The sequence below is a fragment of the Xenopus tropicalis genome, chromosome 8 (assembly GCF_000004195.4).
Source record: "Xenopus tropicalis strain Nigerian chromosome 8, UCB_Xtro_10.0, whole genome shotgun sequence".
Classification (NCBI taxonomy): domain Eukaryota; kingdom Metazoa; phylum Chordata; class Amphibia; order Anura; family Pipidae; genus Xenopus; species Xenopus tropicalis.
This window is the reverse complement of record NC_030684.2, coordinates 38460499-38480033: the sequence shown is the minus strand read 5'-3', so window position 1 is coordinate 38480033 and position 19535 is coordinate 38460499. Positions and strand designations below refer to the sequence as shown.

At 38.8% G+C, this 19535-nt stretch overlaps 1 protein-coding gene across 1 annotated transcript in view; it reads right to left on the bottom strand.

The window, feature by feature from the left end:
• The window catches only part of cdk5rap2 (CDK5 regulatory subunit associated protein 2), a 280021-nt gene that overhangs the window by 59616 nt on the left and 200870 nt on the right, over nucleotides 1-19535 (bottom strand).

The following is a 19535-nucleotide window of genomic DNA, read 5'->3' as shown; positions in this document are numbered from 1 at the left end:
ATCTACAGGTAGGAATTATGAATAATAGCTGGTGCTAAAGAAATAATGAACAGGCTTGGTACATTCCAAGAGGGAAAGATAACCGTACTCAGATTATAGAGGGGAAAATGCCAGGACCAGTACCTTTGTCCAGAGGACCCCCAAATGCGGAAGATGAAAATATCCTCTGGGCAGCGGAATCACTCGAGTCTTCTCTTTCCTTTGCTGTTTTCTCCCTTTGGTATCGCTGGATATTGTTTTTATTCACCAAAGTCGCTTGCAATACTTACCGCTATGGGAAGAAAGAAAAATAAAGGATTGTGAGCATGAGAATATTAGGGGCAGTGGACCCTGCCGCCTCTGGAACCCCAGGAGAGTAGGGAGCCCATTGGAACCAGACTGATAAGCAATATCAATACAGCATTGCAAAACTGCTCCTGTTTTAAATTTGGGGGCCTTAAAATGAAGAATAGTACAGATCCCATAATGCACTGTGAGGTTTTCAATCTTTTTTCAGACTATAATTAGAAGAAAATGAGCCTGACAGCTCGTGTGTGTGTGTCGTGCTATTTAGCTAACAAACATGATGGTCATCCAGGATGCAGACTTTCCTCACTGGCTCTTGTAAAGGGCCTTTATCTCCCATGATGCACTCCGATGTCAGGCATAAGAGGTAGTTAGCATTGGTTTGCCTCTAATGTCAGAGCTGGCTTATGACAAGACTGCAGATCCCATTGTGCACTGAGAGCAGGGATCATCTCAATATCCTCAAAGAACCTGCTTCTCCCTGCACATACCCAACATGTCTGCTCCCCATAACCTGCTCTACTCTGATTAGTGCCCCTGCACCCATAACACAAGGGATCCCTAACACTTTCGCATTTATTCTACTAACTGTACTAACTCTTCCTTATCCATCATCCACTCTAGTGCTAAGGCTACTGACCGTTGCTACGGTAACTGGGACACCTAGCGTCCAAATGCAAGTTGGCAGTTACAGCTAAAGAGAGGTAGATTAAATGGCCTCAGAGTTAAAAAGCAGCAGTAAGCAAACACAAAATACACAATGTTTTAGAACTTCAACTGAGCCACAGGGGATGCTGGGAAAAGTAGTACAGCTATAGCTAGAGAAGCAGAGGTTTAGGGTCAATGAGACAGTGATTATGATTTTCTACTGCATTTTTGTTCTGCAGCTCTGCACATTAAATTGAAATGGGCTTTTTTTTGAGGTGTCACTCCTGCTACCAATGGCATACCCCATAATTAATATATAAACACACTGACAATTTCCACAAGAGCAAGCAATGGGTTCAATTTTGGGGGCTTTGGTGCCAGGGAGCAGTTTTGGGATCTTTGACTCCACTGCCCAAGCTACTATAAAAGCTACTATAAAAAAGTTGCCTAAAATGTAGCCCCCTTCCATTTTGTCAGGCAAATATTATTGGTTAAGATGACAGAAATTTCCGACAGACAACATTAAGACAAGCATCTCCCCAGGCAATACCAATAGGAGGCAATGGGGTGGCAATTTGGGGGAGTGTGACCCCAATAATAAAGCTACTATAAATCATGGGTGCCAAAACCCCCAAATTGCCCCTTGTATCATTGTCTTAAATATGGCCCCCCTCCCCAGTTTCTTAATCTGCTCCACTTACCTCTGAATCCAGAAATGGTATAACTGCCGTTTGTGAGAGCCGTTGGTGATGTCACTGAAGCACAATAACTGCCAAACTGACACATACTCAGATACATACAGGACTGTGTTTGGCTGTATAGTGAGACTTGGGAACAATTGAGCTTGCCATATAAACCAATAGGGGTGATAATAAGGGGCAGATTTACTAATGCACGAACGTAATGATCGGTATTTTTGAGCCTTTTTCGTTGCTGACGTGACTTTTTAGTTTGTCCCGCAATTTTTTTTCGCCGTTATGACTTTATCGTATATTTTCTCGGATTGGTTTTTCCGCCGTCTACAATTGCTCAATACGAAAAAAATTGCGACAGCGGCGAAAAAGTCGCGCAAAATACAATAAAGTCGTGATGGTGGCGAGGGAGAGAGATTACACACACTTATGCTCATTTAGAATCTACGATAACTTTACTGATCTTTAGATCTACTGTATTTTATTGATTATTAAGATTTACTGATATTTTAATTTATTCATTAAGAATTCTACTGATACTTTAACTGATTCATTAAAGGTGGCCATACACCGCACGATAAATCGTACAAACTGTTTCGTCGATTTCGGCGCGTTAGTATGTCGGCGAGCCACCGATATCGCAGGAAGCTGCTGAATCGGCCGACTCGCGATCGGACCAGTTGGAAATTTTATCGGGCGCCCATAGAAGCGCCTGATCAAAATCTCCCTTCAGGCTTAATCGGCAGAAGGAGGTAGAAATCCTATTGTTTATCCTCCTTACCTCCGATTCAGCCTGAGTGTGGTGCGGATCTGACGATGTTTCGTGCGACCGATGTCGACGAAACATCGTCAGATCGCACGTGTATGGCCAGCTTAAGAATTCTTCTCATCGTTTATCTGATTTATAAGCATCTACTGAACAATCATATTTGCATGGCTCCTAAATGGAAATAAAACCCACAATATATAATGGTACATATCCAAAGTCATTTGCACTGGACTATAGTTATACTGTGCATAAAGTCCAGCAGCTTCACATACAAGAGAAGGAGGCACGCCAGATAATATATGCGACAGATCTCATGACATTGCCATTGAGAGAAATTGACTATAAGTGTTATACCCTTATTATATGCCCAGGCTGGAGCCAATGTGATGCCCAGGCACTACCTGTGTCAAGCATTTAACCCTTCTGTGATGTGGCTAGAAAGAGCCCCCGTCCCTGTCATCTGTCTATATCCTGCCTAGTTACACCCAGTTATCATGGATTACCTTGTCCACTTTCCAGCAGCTGCCCATTCTTCTATGGAGAGCGGGTGCAAGGACAGTCAGTTGCAGAGAAGCAGGCGGATGGGTGCATAAAAGAGGTGCTGGCTTGGCTGCCCAGGGGTATCAGAGCTGCATAACAGGTATTGACACAGTCAAGAGCTACTGGTCGGAGCCAGCACGGAGCTGTCATCATGCCCAGTGCTAGCGCGGTCCGATCAGTTGGTTTATCAGCTTGGCTACTAACATGAAGATGTTGACACACACACCAGCGTGCTTAGCTGGTTTGGCTTAGTTTGTAGCTGAATCAGATGTGGGCTTATGTGGCTAAGGGGCAGCAGCATTAACGGGCGCTTGGTGTGTGGTGAATAGAAAGAAACTATATATCAGTGTGGAACTGCTGTTTGGTTGCACCATGTGAGGAATTCTACCAAAAAAAGTCCCACTGAAATGACTCTGTACAGTGGGACAGCTTTACAGACTGTGCCTATAACTGGGCCTGTCCAGCTGAGCTCTGCCTGCCTTACCATTTAGCAGGGCCGGGTTGGCAGGGGGCAGCATTACGAATGGTGTGCAGGGCTAATGGCTGGTACTCAGTGCTGGCGGAAACGGGAGCAACACTGTAAGGAGATAGTAAAATTAATATGTGTCCAATAGTCATGGACAAATCTTGACATTTTGTTTGGCGACACAATTGTGAAATGCTGAAGAAATTCGCCAAATGTGGTTACTATATTTTTTTAGGTGACTGCAAATTTCTTCTCTCGCGAACTTTTTTCATGGCAAATCAGCAAATCTGTAAACAACAATTTTGCTACTTCAAAAATGTACGACAGATCTTGCTTACCTAGATAACAAATGGAATCTTTGCATTATTCACTTATTCTTAACAATATTACAAATGCTTTTGTTTGTGATGACTTAGACTGATCATTTCTTATAGTGAAAGGGCATAGATTATTGCAGCTTTACCATGTGGGCTGTGATGTCCGTATGAATGGAACTTAGCTTTTTCATAAACTGATTGATGTTACTGATTGATGTTCTGGGTAGCGCCAGGTATGGATTTCAGCATAATTCTGCATTTCACGCTATCGCTGATTTTTTTTGCAAAACGGGCGCAAATTTTGCTGTGGAAATTTGTCGGTTTTCATCAAAATAGGCGCAGTCTCGTTACTGGGCACGGTCGTGTTAAAAGTTGAGGTTTTGCTAATTTTTCGTTGAAAGCAAACTAGTTCTCTGGGTTTTAAAGCCTGTCAATAGATACTTATTAAAGGAAAACTAATGCCCTAACGACAATGTAGGGCTCTATAAAAATATATTTGCTAAACAAGCTCAAATCTGTTGTTAGTATTCGATTCTTGGGGTATAGTTTTCCTTTAAATTATGCTTAATCTATGGCGACTTGTCTAATGCATCCTAAGGATCAATTGTACCAATAATACATTGTAATTATACTGGCAGTATACAGGTCAAAGTATTTATCATCTGAGAAATCCTGCCTGCTGTAACTAACTCTACAATGTGTTTTGCTTTGTGCGCATCAAATTTTGTCTTTTTTTTTAGATGTACATCATTGCAATCACGTTCAAGCATAGATGAGAGTATTAATGCACATGTTGTAAAGGCATTTTGGTCCTGAAGTGCATTGTCTACTATGAAAGGTTTTGTATTTGAGCCCTAATTTTTACAGCCTGATTCTACGGGGCACCTTCTTTTTTTTCCCAGCACAGTCTCTCTCATAGGATGGAGGGTTTTTTTAAGGGTGAAGTGACTTCTAACTTTTAAAATGTCTCTTGGTTCTCAGTCTCTTCCAGCACCTGTCAGAAAGTTGGCTGGCTCTACTAAAAAAGCACAAGACATTGACAAGCACATAGGAACAGGTTGGCCGGCTAAGGGATTGTACACAGGCCGCAGAGAAGGGATGAAAAGAAGCCCTACTGCTTCCCTAACCCTATATAATATCTATTGTATTTACTATTTACTGATGATTGACAAGAGGTTCTAATATTATACCTTTGGCTTGGAGTTTTCAAAGACCCAACTGTGTGCAATGTAGGGGTCAAATATTTCCAGCTACAGTTACTGTTTATTCAGCCAGGCAGCCATTACAGACATTCCTGTAAACACCTATAAATCCTTATCATATCCATAATCCCACTCATACGTGTAACCCGGCTCCCGTCACACATATAATCCTACTCATAGTACAAAAATAGAAAAAGCTAGCACCATCCACATTAATTGTACATAGAAGAGAGTGAGAATATGGGGGTAACGTGCAACCGAAGTAAAATATATTGACCGAGAGAGAAGAAGGAAAGACAGGAATATCCTCTCAGAGGACTATCCCTGTATAGACTTCAGGACACTGCACTGAAACCCCCCAAAAATATGTAGTTTATTATCAGGTAAGTTTCTTGATCAGGTGTGGTATAGAGATTAAGACTTAACGTTTATTGTTCACTTTTTTTTAAAAAAATAAAGTTTATCAAGGACAAAACCCTATTAAAAACGCGTAAGGTGAAATACAACTCAAAAGAAAACTCTAACAAAATGTAAGGCGGCTTAGAGTTAACTTGCTTTCTAAAATTCGCTACAAAGTTTTATCTTACAGAGTAACCATTGTAAATTGATTCTCCTAGGCCTGTGAAGGCAATTCAAGGAGATTTAAAAAGTATCCAAAACTATTGTTGCGAAAGTATTATCATACAAATAAGCAGAGGAATCAGTTTCCTTGTGATATAAAGATAACTGCTTAACCGCAAGGGGGATTCAGACCCCGTTGTTACCAAATGAGATGTGCACTTCTCACTAGGTATAGAACTATAATTAGATGATTTGGGTGTACCAACGCCCCGCAGTGAAATGAAGTTAACCCAGCTTTAAGCCAAGTTTCTGGTTTCTAGATTGCAGCACCCACGCTAATTAAAATGCACATCAATCGTGCATCCCTTTCAACCCACCCTTCCAACCACCAAACCCCACATCAACACCCGTTCACTCCCCCCTTCCCAAGCCCGACGCGCGTTTCGCTCCTATACACACGGAGCTTTTTCAAGGACTAGCGCGCGCCCCCCCACACTGCCGGCTTTTAAATTTACCATGTCACTTGCTATTGGATAGTTCGCGTCCTACTCGGGACCTCCCCTATGACGTCACAAAAGGACCCGGACTGCACCATCCATTCCAGCTTCTCATAGACAGGGAAACATAAGTTATCATCAAATGCTTGACAGAGGGGGCGCTATATTTGTCCTAACATGAAATAGAGTTAAATAAAGAACAGAAATGATTGGAGTATCATGAATGAAAATGAAATAAATTTGTAACCAACAGTATGGATGGAATAAATTAATAATAAGAAGTAAGTACAATAATTGAAATAAACATTAGAAATGACAATCAAAAATCGAGTAATTATTAAGTGTCATCTAATCTAGGAAGACGTTTAAGGTAATACTTTTGTTAAGGCCATTGGGAGATAGTGAATTTAATAAAAAAAATCCACTCGCTCTCTTTTTTAAGAAGAGCTTTATCCAGATCACCACCCCGTAATCCTAGGCTGATTTTACTGAGCCCGGACATTCTCAGCCCGACACTTTTACCCTCATGTTTTTCGTAAAAGTGTCTGGCAATGGGGGTCATTTTGGTATTACTGCCAGCATCTGTATTTGAATGTTCAATGTTCCTGACATGTTCCCCGGGGGCTACGCATTAAGGTCTTTCCCTCATTTGAGATGATTGATCCGAATTTTAAGTCCGAATGGGAAAAGACATTACATCAGTGTTCTCTACAGCTGGGTACAATTATTATCTGACTATGAAAAGAAAGTCGTTTCTGAGCTAACTATTCAAATTAAAGAGATTGAAGATAAACTTCAGGCCATAAAGATCAGGATATGGTAACCAACAATTAGTCCGTATTAACACCGAGATCGACCGTTTAGAACATGAAATTATAGACAATAAACGTCAGAATATTTAAGGGATATTCATGATTATGATGTTGGTATGGTGTACAAATGGTCCAAACCTATCAGAAAATCATATGGGGGGAAAATCCCTCCAAATAACCACTTCTGCATCAGAACTATCTGACTCTGAAACCACATCAATTAATGTGGAAAACACCATCTCAGTAACCCCAATCACTTCTCAGTCCTCTTTTTTAAGAAAAAGAGAATACGGAGGGGGGGAAAGAAATTTAAGAGACAGAGAGAGGTGGGCCTATCCCAGGCAAAATCAATGGGAACCCCAACAAGGCAGAACACGATTCAGGGGACGTCGTTATTAACTATTGTCAATCTGAGTGACCATATTTTGACGTCTGATCAGTCTAATGTACTCTCAAAAGGTCTCTCTTTCTCTCCTAGCTGTAATGTTTCTAAATTTGAACTCTACAAAGATCTATTTTCTTTTTGCCGCAAACTACTTCTTAAAAAACATTTTGATAGAGACTCTGAAATCTCATTAAGTGACTTGTGTAATCCCTTAGCAGCAATTTCCGATCGTTCTAACCCTCATGATTTAGCCATTGCCGAACAAGATACTAATTTCTTGGAAGCTCTATCTGATCTTAATGAACTCCTCTTAGAAAATCGTGATACTCACTCAGTCATCAAACCTAAGAGCACTTTTATGCCTCCAAAAAATACGAGCTCTGCTGTGACTACCTTTGGAGAGCTGGTGATGAGTGACTTTCTTAAATTACCGAGTACAGGACCCTCTAATCTAAGCCAAGGGGAGGAGGACTGCTTATATCACAAATTAAAAAATGGGATGATGTAGTTATTAAACCATCGGATAAAGGTGCAATGTTGTGATCTGGCCAAAAATTTTGTATATAGCTGAGGCACTCAAACAGTTAACTGATACCAAATGCTATAGTAAATTGCACCATGATCCAACTTCTGCTTTTCGCGAGTCATATAATGATATTATTTCAGATGGCTATCAAACGGGGCTACTCACTAAACCCGAATTCAAAGTTCTAAAAAATACATATTCTAGGACTCCTACTTTCTACATGTTGCCAAAGATTCATAAGAATATTACGAAACCCCCTGGGAGAACCCATAGTGTCAGGGAACGGAAATCTATGCGAACAGGCGAGCATATATATTGATAAAAAATTGCGCTCTTTTGTGTGCAATTTACCCTCATACACACGTGATACGAGCGATCTATTATCTAAAATTGAGAATGTTAAAGTACGGCCGGTACAATCTTGGTAACATGTGATGTTGAGTCCTTATATACATGTATTTTGCACAAATTTGGCCTAATGGCCATAAGGTTCTTTCTTGAGACTGAGAGCAATTGGGGACCCTCAATACATTGACTTTATCATATCTATTACACAATTTTGTTTGACACATAATTTTTTTATTTTCAATAATAAATTCTATTTGCAACAACGTGGTGTAGCAATGGAGCTGCGTTTGCCCCTACATATGCCAACCTATTTCTGGGTTGGTGGGAAGCAAATTGGGTTTTCGATGATGCACTAACACACTACACTCAATTTGTTTTAGACTGGTTTCGTTACATCGATGATTTGTTCTTCTTGTGGACTGGCACGACAGAATTACTAGATGATTTCCTTCTGAAATTAAATGAGAATAGCCTTAATATCAAACTTACTCATACTTATAATACTCACAAAATTGATTTCCTTGACATTTCCATATATATTATGGCCGATGGTGAGCTTAGAACTGACCTATATAGAAAACCTACGGCAACAAATTCTATCTTACATTTTCAGAGTCACCATTTAAATTCTACTAAAAAAGCAATTCCATATGGTGAGTTCGTTAGACTTAGACGCAATTGCTCTGAACACACCCTGTTTGTAAAAAGAGCTCAGGAATTGATGATTAGGCTCAGAGACAGAGGTTACAGTGGAAGGATAGTAAAACAGGCCTATTATCGCGCCTGTGGTCTCAAGCGCACTAACCTCTTGAAGACAGGCCAGAGGAAGACCCAATCACCTGAAGAGTGCATACGGTTTGTTAGTACCTTCAATAATCAATGGCCTCAAATCATCAATATTCTAAAAAGACATTGGCATGTGCTACATACGGATACCACTCTACGAAAATATGTGGGAGAATTCCCTAGTACATGCTGTAGGAGATCCCCTAATTTGAGGGACAAACTCGTTTCCAGTCACTTCCAACCCTCTGTTCATATTAAACACCACTAATTTAAAGGGGACGTTTATGTGTGGCCGCTGCAAAGCTTGTAAATATATATACAATCTCAATTCTGTAGTGGATAGGTTTAATACTAGACATGAAGTGAAAGATTTTTTTAACTGTCGCTCAGAAAGCATTATTTACCTCATTACCTGTCCTTGTGGTAAACAATATGTGGGTAAAACAAATAGAATGCTGAAAGACAGATTACTCGAACATGTCAGGAACATTGAACATTCGAATACAGATGCTGGCAGTAATACCAAAATGACCCCCATTGCCAGACACTTTTACGAAAAACATGAGGGTAAAGTGTCGGGCTGAGAATGTCCGGGCTCAGTAAAATCAGCCTAGGATTACGGGGTGGTGATCTGGATAAAGCTCTTCTTAAAAAAGAGAGCGAGTGGATTTTTTTATTAAATTCACTATCTCCCAATGGCCTTAACAAAAGTATTACCTTAAACGTCTTCCTAGATTAGATGACACTTAATAATTACTCGATTTTTGATTTTCATTTCTAATGTTTATTTCAATTATTGTACTTACTTCTTATTATTAATTTATTCCATCCATACTGTTGGTTACAAATTTATTTCATTTTCATTCATGATACTCCAATCATTTCTGTTCTTTATTTAACTCTATTTCATGTTAGACAATATAGCGCCCCCTCTGTCAGCATTTGATGATAACTTATGTTTCCCTGTCTATGAGAAGCTGGAATGGATGGTGCAGTCCGGGTCCTTTTGTGACGTCATAGGGGAGGTCCCGAGTAGGACGCGAACTATCCAATAGCAAGTGACATGGTAAATTTAAAAGCCGGCAGTTGTGGGGGGGGCGCGCGCTAGTCCTTGAAAAAGCTCCGTGTGTATAGGAGCGAAACGCGCGTCGGGCTTGGGAAGGGGGGAGTGAACGGGTGTTGATGTGGGGTTTGGTGGTTGGAAGGGTGGGTTGAAAGGGATGCACGATTGATGTGCATTTTAATTAGCGTGGGTTGCTGCAATCTAGAAACCAGAAACTTGGCTTAAAGCTGGGGTTAACTTCATTTCACTGCGGGGCGTTGGTACACCCAAATCATCTAATTATAGTTCTATACCTAGTGAGAAGTGCACATCTCATTTGGTAACAACGGGGTCTGAATCCCCCTTGCGGTTAAGCAGTTATCTTTATATCACAAGGAAACTGATTCCTCTGCTTATTTGTATGATAATACTTTCGCAACAATAGTTTTGGATACTTTTTAAATCTCCCTTGAATTGCCTTCACAGGCCTAGGAGAATCAATTTACAATGGTTACTCTGTAAGATAAAACTTTGTAGCGAATTTTAGAAAGCAAGTTAACTCTAAGCCGCCTTACATTTTGTTAGAGTTTTCTTTTGAGTTGTATTTCACCTTACGCGTTTTTTAATAGGGTTTTGTCCTTGATAAACTTTATTTTTTTAAAAAAAAGTGAACAATAAACGTTAAGTCTTAATCTTTATACCACACCTGATCAAGAAACTTACCTGATAATAAACTACATATTTTTTGGGGGTTTTCGGTGCAGTGTCCTGAAGTCTATACAGGGATAGTCCTCTGAGAGGATATTCCTGTCTTTCCTTCTTCTCTCTCGGTCGTAATCCTACTCATACATGTAATCCCGGCTCAGTCACACATATAATCCCACTCATACGTGTAATCCCAGCTCCCGTCACACATATAATCCCACTCATACGTGTAATCCCGGCTCCCGTCACACATATAATCCCACTCATACGTGTAATCCCGGCTCAGTCACACATATAATCCCACTCATACATGTAATCCCGGCTCAGTCACACATATAATCCCACTCATACGTGTAATCCCAGCTCCCGTCACACATATAATCCCACTCATACGTGTAATCCCGGCTCCCGTCACACATATAATCCCACTCATACGTGTAATCCCAGCTCCCGTCACACAAATAATCACACTCATACGTGTAATCCCGGCTCCCGTCACACATATAATCCCACTCATACGTGTAATCCCGGCTCCCGTCACACATATAATCCCACTCATACATGTAATCCCGGTCTCAGTCACATATATTATCCTATTCATACGTTTAATCCCGGCCCCAGTCACACATATATAATCCCCCTAATACCGTATATACTCGAGTATCAACCGAGTTTTTCAGCACGAAAAATGTGCTTAAAAACTCATGCTCATCTTATACCCGAGTTTATATTGCATTCGGCTGTGCTATTTCCACTAGAATGCTGTATGCAGAAATATAAAACAGCAACAATCAGTGCAGATGGGTTACAATCTGTTGGGAGAAGTGTTTAGCACTAGTTGCCACTGAAACACATAACACATTAACACTAACTAGAACAGCCAGCCATTATGAGAATCCTACTAAGGTTTTGGATGTACTATTGTCAAGACAAATATGTTGAGATATGTTGAGATATAAGGCTGACCTAATGCCTTTCATTCTATAAATGTAAATTATAGGGAAAAGACCTGCTACTTGAATAAGTTATGTTCATTTCAGCTGCTTTGTCTTTTATATTTATATGTATTACATCTAGCATAGGTCATGGTTTATTGTTCAGGGTCCCATACCTGGTAAAAACAGTTATTGGAAACATCTTATGGCGGCTATACACAGCCAGATCTGCTTCTTTGGCTGAAATATTATAATATTATTTAAAACTGAAATCTGAAATGATCTATCATCTATCTAGCTCAAAAAGATCCAGCACAAATGTATTTTATAAAATCTGCAGCTGCCAACATGATATATTTATGAAGAGTTCACAGGGGGTCACGCTGAGTGTTCTTTTATTATTTATTTGATTATTGAAACTTATCAGTAGCTGCTGCATTTCCCACCCTAGGCTTATACTCGAGTCAATAAGTTTTTTCCAGTTTTCTTAGATAGAAATAGGTACCTCGGCTTATATTCGGATCGACTTATACTCGAGTATATACGGTACATGTAATCCCAGTCACATGCACAGCCAGTCACACGTATAATACCACTCATACATGTAATCCCAGCCTCAGTCACACATATATCATCCCCCTAATAAATGTAATCCCGGACCCAGTCACACACATAATCCCACTCATACATGTAATCTCAGTCACCTGCACACATATAATCCCCCTAATACATGTAATACTGGCCCCAGTCACACATATATAATCCCACTCATACGTGTAATCTCAGTCACCTGCACACATATAATCCCCCTAATACATGTAATACTGGCTCCAGTCACACATATATAATCCCACTCATACATTTAATCTCAGTCACCTGCACACGTATAATCCCCCTAATACATGTAATACTGGCCCCAGTCACACATATATAATCCCACTCATACGTGTAATCTCAGTCACCTGCACACACATATAATCCGCTAATACATATAATCCCGGACCCAGTCACACATATAATATAATATAATGCCATTTGAGTGGTTTGACATTCCAAAAAATGAAGCATGATGGAATGTGGAAGCCATAAAAATGTTTGCATTTATGGCCAGTATACCCAGAGCCCAGTTAAAAAGCTTTGTGCTTACTGCACTAGAGGACTAATCCAGTGCTCCATTTATTGGCCCCTTTAGTGCCACACTGTTGCATATGCATTGTGCTTTGTTTGTTGACAAGTTTGCATAGGATTAAGCATTAATATCTCTGCTGTGTAGATAGCACTGCTGCTGCTGCTGCACTTGAATTGGTGACCCAACCCCCCCCCCTTCCCATTTAAAATGAAGGACCAATTGAAATGGTACAGGTTTAAACTGTACTGCTAAATATATTTGTCTCAAAATTTTGTTGTAAGGGGCCCCGTGATTTCTGATGGCGGCCCTGGAGCCATCAACACCTACCCTTGAGAATTATAATTAGATGCTTATGGCCAATTCTAGACTTCCCTGTACTGGTGGTTGAGTTGTAGATGGCAGTTTCCTATATTCTGTATAAAGTTATTTTATGTTAGATGTAGGTGTTCATGTGACTGCATTTACTGCCTGGAAGGGAGGGGTAAGTAGACGTCTATGAAGGGTTAATAAAATGCATTGCAGTAAATGTTATGCTTCCCAGTAGCTGAAAGAACATATGATCTCACCAGACAAGGTTTATGATATGAACCTCAATTAATAACTTTCCTTCTCCCAGAACCCATTGCTGTTCTCACCCTACTGCCCTGCTATTTCTAACACCCCCCACCTCTTTTTAATAAGATCTTTAATGGCAGATCAAATCCTTAACCGAGTGCTTGTGTTTGTGGCCATAGTAAAACATGACCCTCTATGACCTGCCTGTGTTGTCTACAAGCTTTACTTGTATTAATATTATAGACAATAGTTTTTGTTAACTATCCTTGGCTTTGATTATGTCAAAGTTTAATTGAGGAAAGTAGAGTGGGCCCAGCATTAGGGCGTTTGAGTGCAAGGTTTTGGGTTCAGGGGCAAATGAGAGCATCAGTAACAGCTGCACAGCTATTCTAAACATTGGGCTGGGTTTCCAGCATCTGCTCCCTTTGCATAATAAATAAATAAATAAAGTTCATTTTCAATGGCAAAACAACATCAACCCACACTTTTTTATTATCATTTCAAGTGTAGCTGGTGATTACTGACATTCTTCTTATACAATGTATTATACAATATTTCCGTTCTGTTTTTCCCTTGTTAGCCCAAGACCGGACCAATGGGGGTGGCCCAGGGAGCCGCCTGAGGGAAAATTTCTGCCCTGGCTGTTGATGATGTGACATTTCTGGAGCCTTTAAAATTTGGCAGTGAGATTGGGAACTATTTTTGTGCGGCAGAAGGGTACAGTCCAGCTCCCAAAAGTAAGAAGACGTTATTCTTGATTATAGACTAATACTCATGAAAGCCAAGTGTAGTGTGGGTATCCCCATGTAATACTCATAGTCACTTTGCATAAGAAGACAAAGCAGGTTGTATGAGTTATAGGTATAAACTTATCAGCTAAATCACAGACTAAAGGTGTTTATGCAGATTATTTTTGAATTCCAGCATTAATAGACTGGATTGGTACATCTAAAAATATTAAGATTGAAGCACATACCAGCTAAGCAGAGTCTTATAGGTGTAAAATAGTCATCAATATGTCTTTGGGATGGGTTAAAAAGCCCCCTTTCACGTTCTTGGTATGTAAAGGCTTGCCATACATTGAAAGACCCTTGCCAAATGAGCAGATCTTTATCCAATATACCCAACCTGAGTTGGCCAATATTGAGCCGATCCAGCTGTTTGGCCCTAGGGCCAAACAATCAGATCATCATTAGTGGTGTTACACGCAGCTCATTGTGGGGAAAAATGCCAAGTTGCCCACTGTGCTTGTGGACTTAAATGATTCCTCGTATCTTTAGTATTATCTCTCTGACACTGCTATACAGTGTATTTTAGCAGGGAAGATATGAGTACTGTGTATCTAGTGTAACTGATATGGCTCCTGGGCAGTAAAATATACAGTAAAAATGACACTAGGTGTGAGATATATACTGAGTCTGTGCCAAAGCAGATGGCTGCGATGAACTGTAAAAGTGAGATACAGGCCACGGAGATATAAACTGTATCTACTGTTAAACAGATGGCTGGACAAGTACAGCAACCGCTGAGACACGGGCAGCCACTATATCCTAGCAGGGGGGACATAATTTTTGCAATACTAACGCTTGCTTTTGCAGGTAACTTGGTTTTGTAGCCTTTATTATTGAGTATTAGCTTAATCTGGCTAACCCAAATATATTTTTTATCTAGTATAGAACCTGTAACATGCATTTAATGCAAACAGGTGTGACATAGGCAGTGCCATATTTACCATGGCTAGTGTGGGACACATATCATGGCCTTAATATAACAGCAAGATTGCAGGCAGTGCCATATATACTGCATCTAGTATAACCTTGGAGTTAACTTTATTATAATGTAGAGAGTAATTGGTCTTTCTTTTATTATTATTTGTATTTTTTTAATCATTTTACTATTTTGTTCAGCATCTCTTCAGTTTGGATTTCAGCAGCTTTCTGGTTGCTAGGGTCCAAATTACCTTAGCAACCAAAAAGAGTGGTTTGCAATTAGAGAGATTGGATAATTAGAAATCAGGAAGGCTGAAATCAGAAAAACTTACCTTAAGCAAAGTACGATAAGAACAAAACAGATAAGCTTAATAGAAATGTTATTTTTGGAATAAGTCTAAGGGAGGGAATCAAGAAAATGAAAAACCAAATATCAATAAAAAACAGATAGCAAAATGAAGTTAGAAAAGAAGACAAAAAAAACTCGTAATAAAACAAGAATAAAATCTATAAAATAATAAATCATGAAGAACATTGAAGAGTTTTTTAGAACTGTGGACTTTCTATAACATAATTAAATTACTTAAAAGAAAATAAAACAACAACCAAAAAATCCAAAAAACAAAAAAAACCAAAAAACACCCGTTTAATGGTAAAGACAATAATAAAAAATACTTTTACTAAAAGAATAATAGAGAAAAGATTTAAAGCCAAAAAGCACAACAAAAAAATAAAAAAAAACTAAAAAAAAAAAGCAAATAAAAAAAAATATCACACTAACAAAGTAACAAAATCAATACGTCTGCGAAAAAAAAAAAAAAAACAGACAAAACAAAAAACAAAATAAAAGGACTTCTCCCGTGACCCAAAAAAAAAAAAACCATATCCTGTCTTCTTCGTCGGCGAACACAGACTACATGGCAATAAATAAAAAAAAAAAGTTAAAGCCAAAAAAAAAAAAAAAATAAATAAATAAAAAACAAAAGATCAATAAAATACAAAATAAAAAAAAATAGTATTGGCCCCTCCCGCCTGGCCTTTTTACTCGTGCCCTCTCTACACTGTCTCTCGTCCGGACAGGCACGTTTTTCTTGTGCCCTCCCGGCCGCCCTCGGGGTCCGGACCGCCCGGCCGACTGCCTCCGGGCGCACCAGAATCATAGAGGAAAACAGACAAAAAAAAAACCCAGCGCCGCGGCCACCCCGCCACACCGCGCCGGCCGGCGCCCCCTAAAAAAAAAAAAAAAAAAAAAAAAAACAACAAAAAAAAAAAAAACAAAAAAAAAAAAAAAAACAAAAAAAAAAAAAAAAAAAAAAAAAAAATAACAAAAATAAATAAACAACAAAAAATAACAAAAAAAAAAAAAAGCAAAATAACAAAAAAAAAAAAAAAAACAAAAAAAAACAAAACAAAAAAAAAAACAAAAAAAAAAAAAAAAAACAAACCAAAAAGAAAAATAAAAAGAAAAAAGTTCCTTTGTCCCTCGAAAAAAAAAAAAAAAAACAAAAAAAAAAAAAAAAAAAAAAAAAAAAAAAAAAAAAAAAAAAAGACAAAAAAAAAAAAAAAAAAAACACAAATCAAAAATACCAAAAAAAAAAAAAAGACAACAAAACAAGCTAACAAAAAAAAAAAAAAATGTCCTTCTCCGTGGAGGCATGCCGATCGAACAGAGCGACCAAAAAAAAAAAAAAAAAAAAAAAAAAAAAAAAGAATAATAAAAATAAACATAGATGATTAATAGGAAAAAAGAACATAAAGACCTGTTCGGAAAAAAAAAAAAAAAAAGGAAAGGAAGAAAGAGAGTGGGAAAAAAGAAGATAAAGACCCCAAAGGAAAAAAGAATAGAACAATAAAAAGAGATAGAGAATTAGAGAAATATATAACCGCCCTGGTGCCATATTATACTGTACTTAATATCATAGATAAGATGGGCCTGGAACGGAGATTGTGTGTATAACTGAGTTGCAATCAGCCTGTGTTTATCACCAATATCAATTCACGTCTGTAAAAAATTAATACTATTCTTATCAAGAAGCAAAGAAGAATAGAAATGCAAGATAATATTATAAGAGTTCAATAAAGACAGAAGCTCAATATCATAACAAAGGAAAAAAAGAAGAAGAATTTTATATAATATAAAGATCATAGTCTTAACAGCACTATTCTTCGTTAGTAAGAAAGGTATTAAAATACATATAATATAAATATCTATAGCTATACACAGCATTTCTTTTCTTCACTCTCCCTCTTAGCACTGCAATATACAACCATTTAATGGCGCACGGCCCCTTCCTGTGATTTTCTAGAACGATATTAAAATCTCCGTTCTTTTTTTTCTGGGTTTTCTGTGGCTTTAATCACGGCAGGGCGACGGGGATGTTGCTGCAGGCCGCCAAGGGCAATACATCCACTATCTCGTCCAGGTACTATCCATTGTGGATATCTCCCTTGGCCAATTATTTTGCTTTTCTGGCTTTTGTCCCTCCTGATTTGCTGCGTTGTGTCTGTCAACTTGAACTCAGTCAAGGCAGCCTCCATCGAGCGGAGAAATCATGGTTTTCACTGTTACAGTTCTATATTATAGCAATTTATTACTTAGAATAAGGAGACTTCTACAACCATTTGGTGACAGGTTCAATTTGACAAGTGCAAAGTTAATGCACTTTGGTAGAAATAATATAACGCGAACTATCTACTGAATGGTAGTGTGTTAGGGGCATCCTCAATGCGGAGAAGGATCTGGGGTTTTTGTATGATCAACAAGTTGTCTAATCCAGGCAGTGTCATTCTGTGGCTACTAAAGCAAATAAAGTGCTGTCTTGTATAAAAAGGGCATTGCTCAAGGATTGAGAACTATTTTTGCCGCTTTATAGGTTCCCTGGTAAGCCTCACTTGAGTTGCAGTGCAGTTTTGGGCTCCATGTCCTTAGAGGATATTAATGAGCTGAGAGAGTGCGAGCCGTGCACAGCTAACTGGTATGACGGGGATGTGTAAGATTTAAGCTATGAGTTTGCTGTCGAGCTGTGGGGTTTGTCTTTCTCTGGAAAAGAGGCGTTTGCCACGGGACATGTTACTCTGTACAAGTACATTAGAGGGGGGATTATGCAGTTGGGGGATGTCTTTTTTCCCTAAAAACAACTCAGCCACCAGAGGTCACCCCCTATAGACTTAGTAGGACAGAGCTTCCATTTGAAGCAGCGCTTAGGTGAGTTTTTCACGGTGAGGGGCAGTGACGGCCTGTGGAATGCCCTTCTAGTGATTGTGGTAAATGGCAGACTCTAGTTAATGCCTTTAAGAGGGCTGGATGAGTTTTTGAACTAGCAAAGCCAAGTATTCAGTCATTTGTGATACTAATATCTACAGTTAGTATTACTGTGTAGTTATTATATAGTTTATGTATGTGCAGTGTTATATTGGTTAGTATACGGTTGTGGCTGGGTTTCACTCGATGGGTTGAACTTGATGGACAATGGTCTTTTTTCACCCTCTGTACATATGTACACTACTGTACTATTTGTGGATAATTACAGCGGCACAGATTCAAAGTCGTTTGGCTTTGTCATGGTTGTGCATATTGTACCGTGCTTTACCCAGGGACACATATAAAATTGCTACCATTTAAGCTATCATTGACTTGCTTGATTCTCACTGATGAACGACCAACACCTGCATTGTATTGTATGTATGTATTATTTATTTATACAAAGAGCACTGCAAGGATCACACGCAGTCTATATACATATATTCACACTAGTTATAGACACAAGATGTGATTATACTCAATATCAATTAACTGTTTATAAATACACACGGGATTAAGTGACTGTAGTAAGAAGAGAACGTAGGAAGGACGGTCCCTGCCCCGTAGAGACTACAGTCTATAATTACCATTCATTCCCTTGCATGCAGGATAGTTGCATTAAGAACTTTATTTATTCTGTGTAGTAGATCAAGGAGTGACGGCTAAATAAGATTGCCAACCAATTTCTGGGTGGTTGACCGCTCTGGAATACACCACAAGCAATTATAGCTTCCATGGTACTACCCAGAAAATTTTACAAATTACTATATACATTATATAAGTCATACTAGCTCTACAGTTTGGTATTTCAGCAGCTATATGAGTAGCTGATGGTCTTGTTTACCTTGCAACCAGGCAGTGGTTCTAACAAGAGACTCCGGGAATATGGAAAAGAGAATGGCTAAATAGATAGATAGTAATAAAAAGTAACCATTGCCAATCAAATTGTAGCCATGTCGACCAATATTTTTTGGCTAGTGGGGTCAGTACCCCATTTCAAAGCTGAAAGAGTCAGAAGAGGAGGCAAATAATTCAAAAAACTATAGAAATATAAAAAATGGAAGACTGACTGAAACATTGTAAGAACAGCCATCTATAACATACTAAAAGTTAACTGAAGGTGAACCACTCCTTTCATTAGCCACATCGTAATGCCTGTGATGGATCAACCTTGGCGAAAAAGGCAGAAAATGTCATTCATTTTATTTCAGGGCCCAAACATAAATAATGAAATCAATTGAAAAGCTACTAGGAATAAGGCATGTAAGGAATAGGAATAAACCACTTCTTTAAACTTATGAGCTGGGTGTTGCTCTTTATTCATA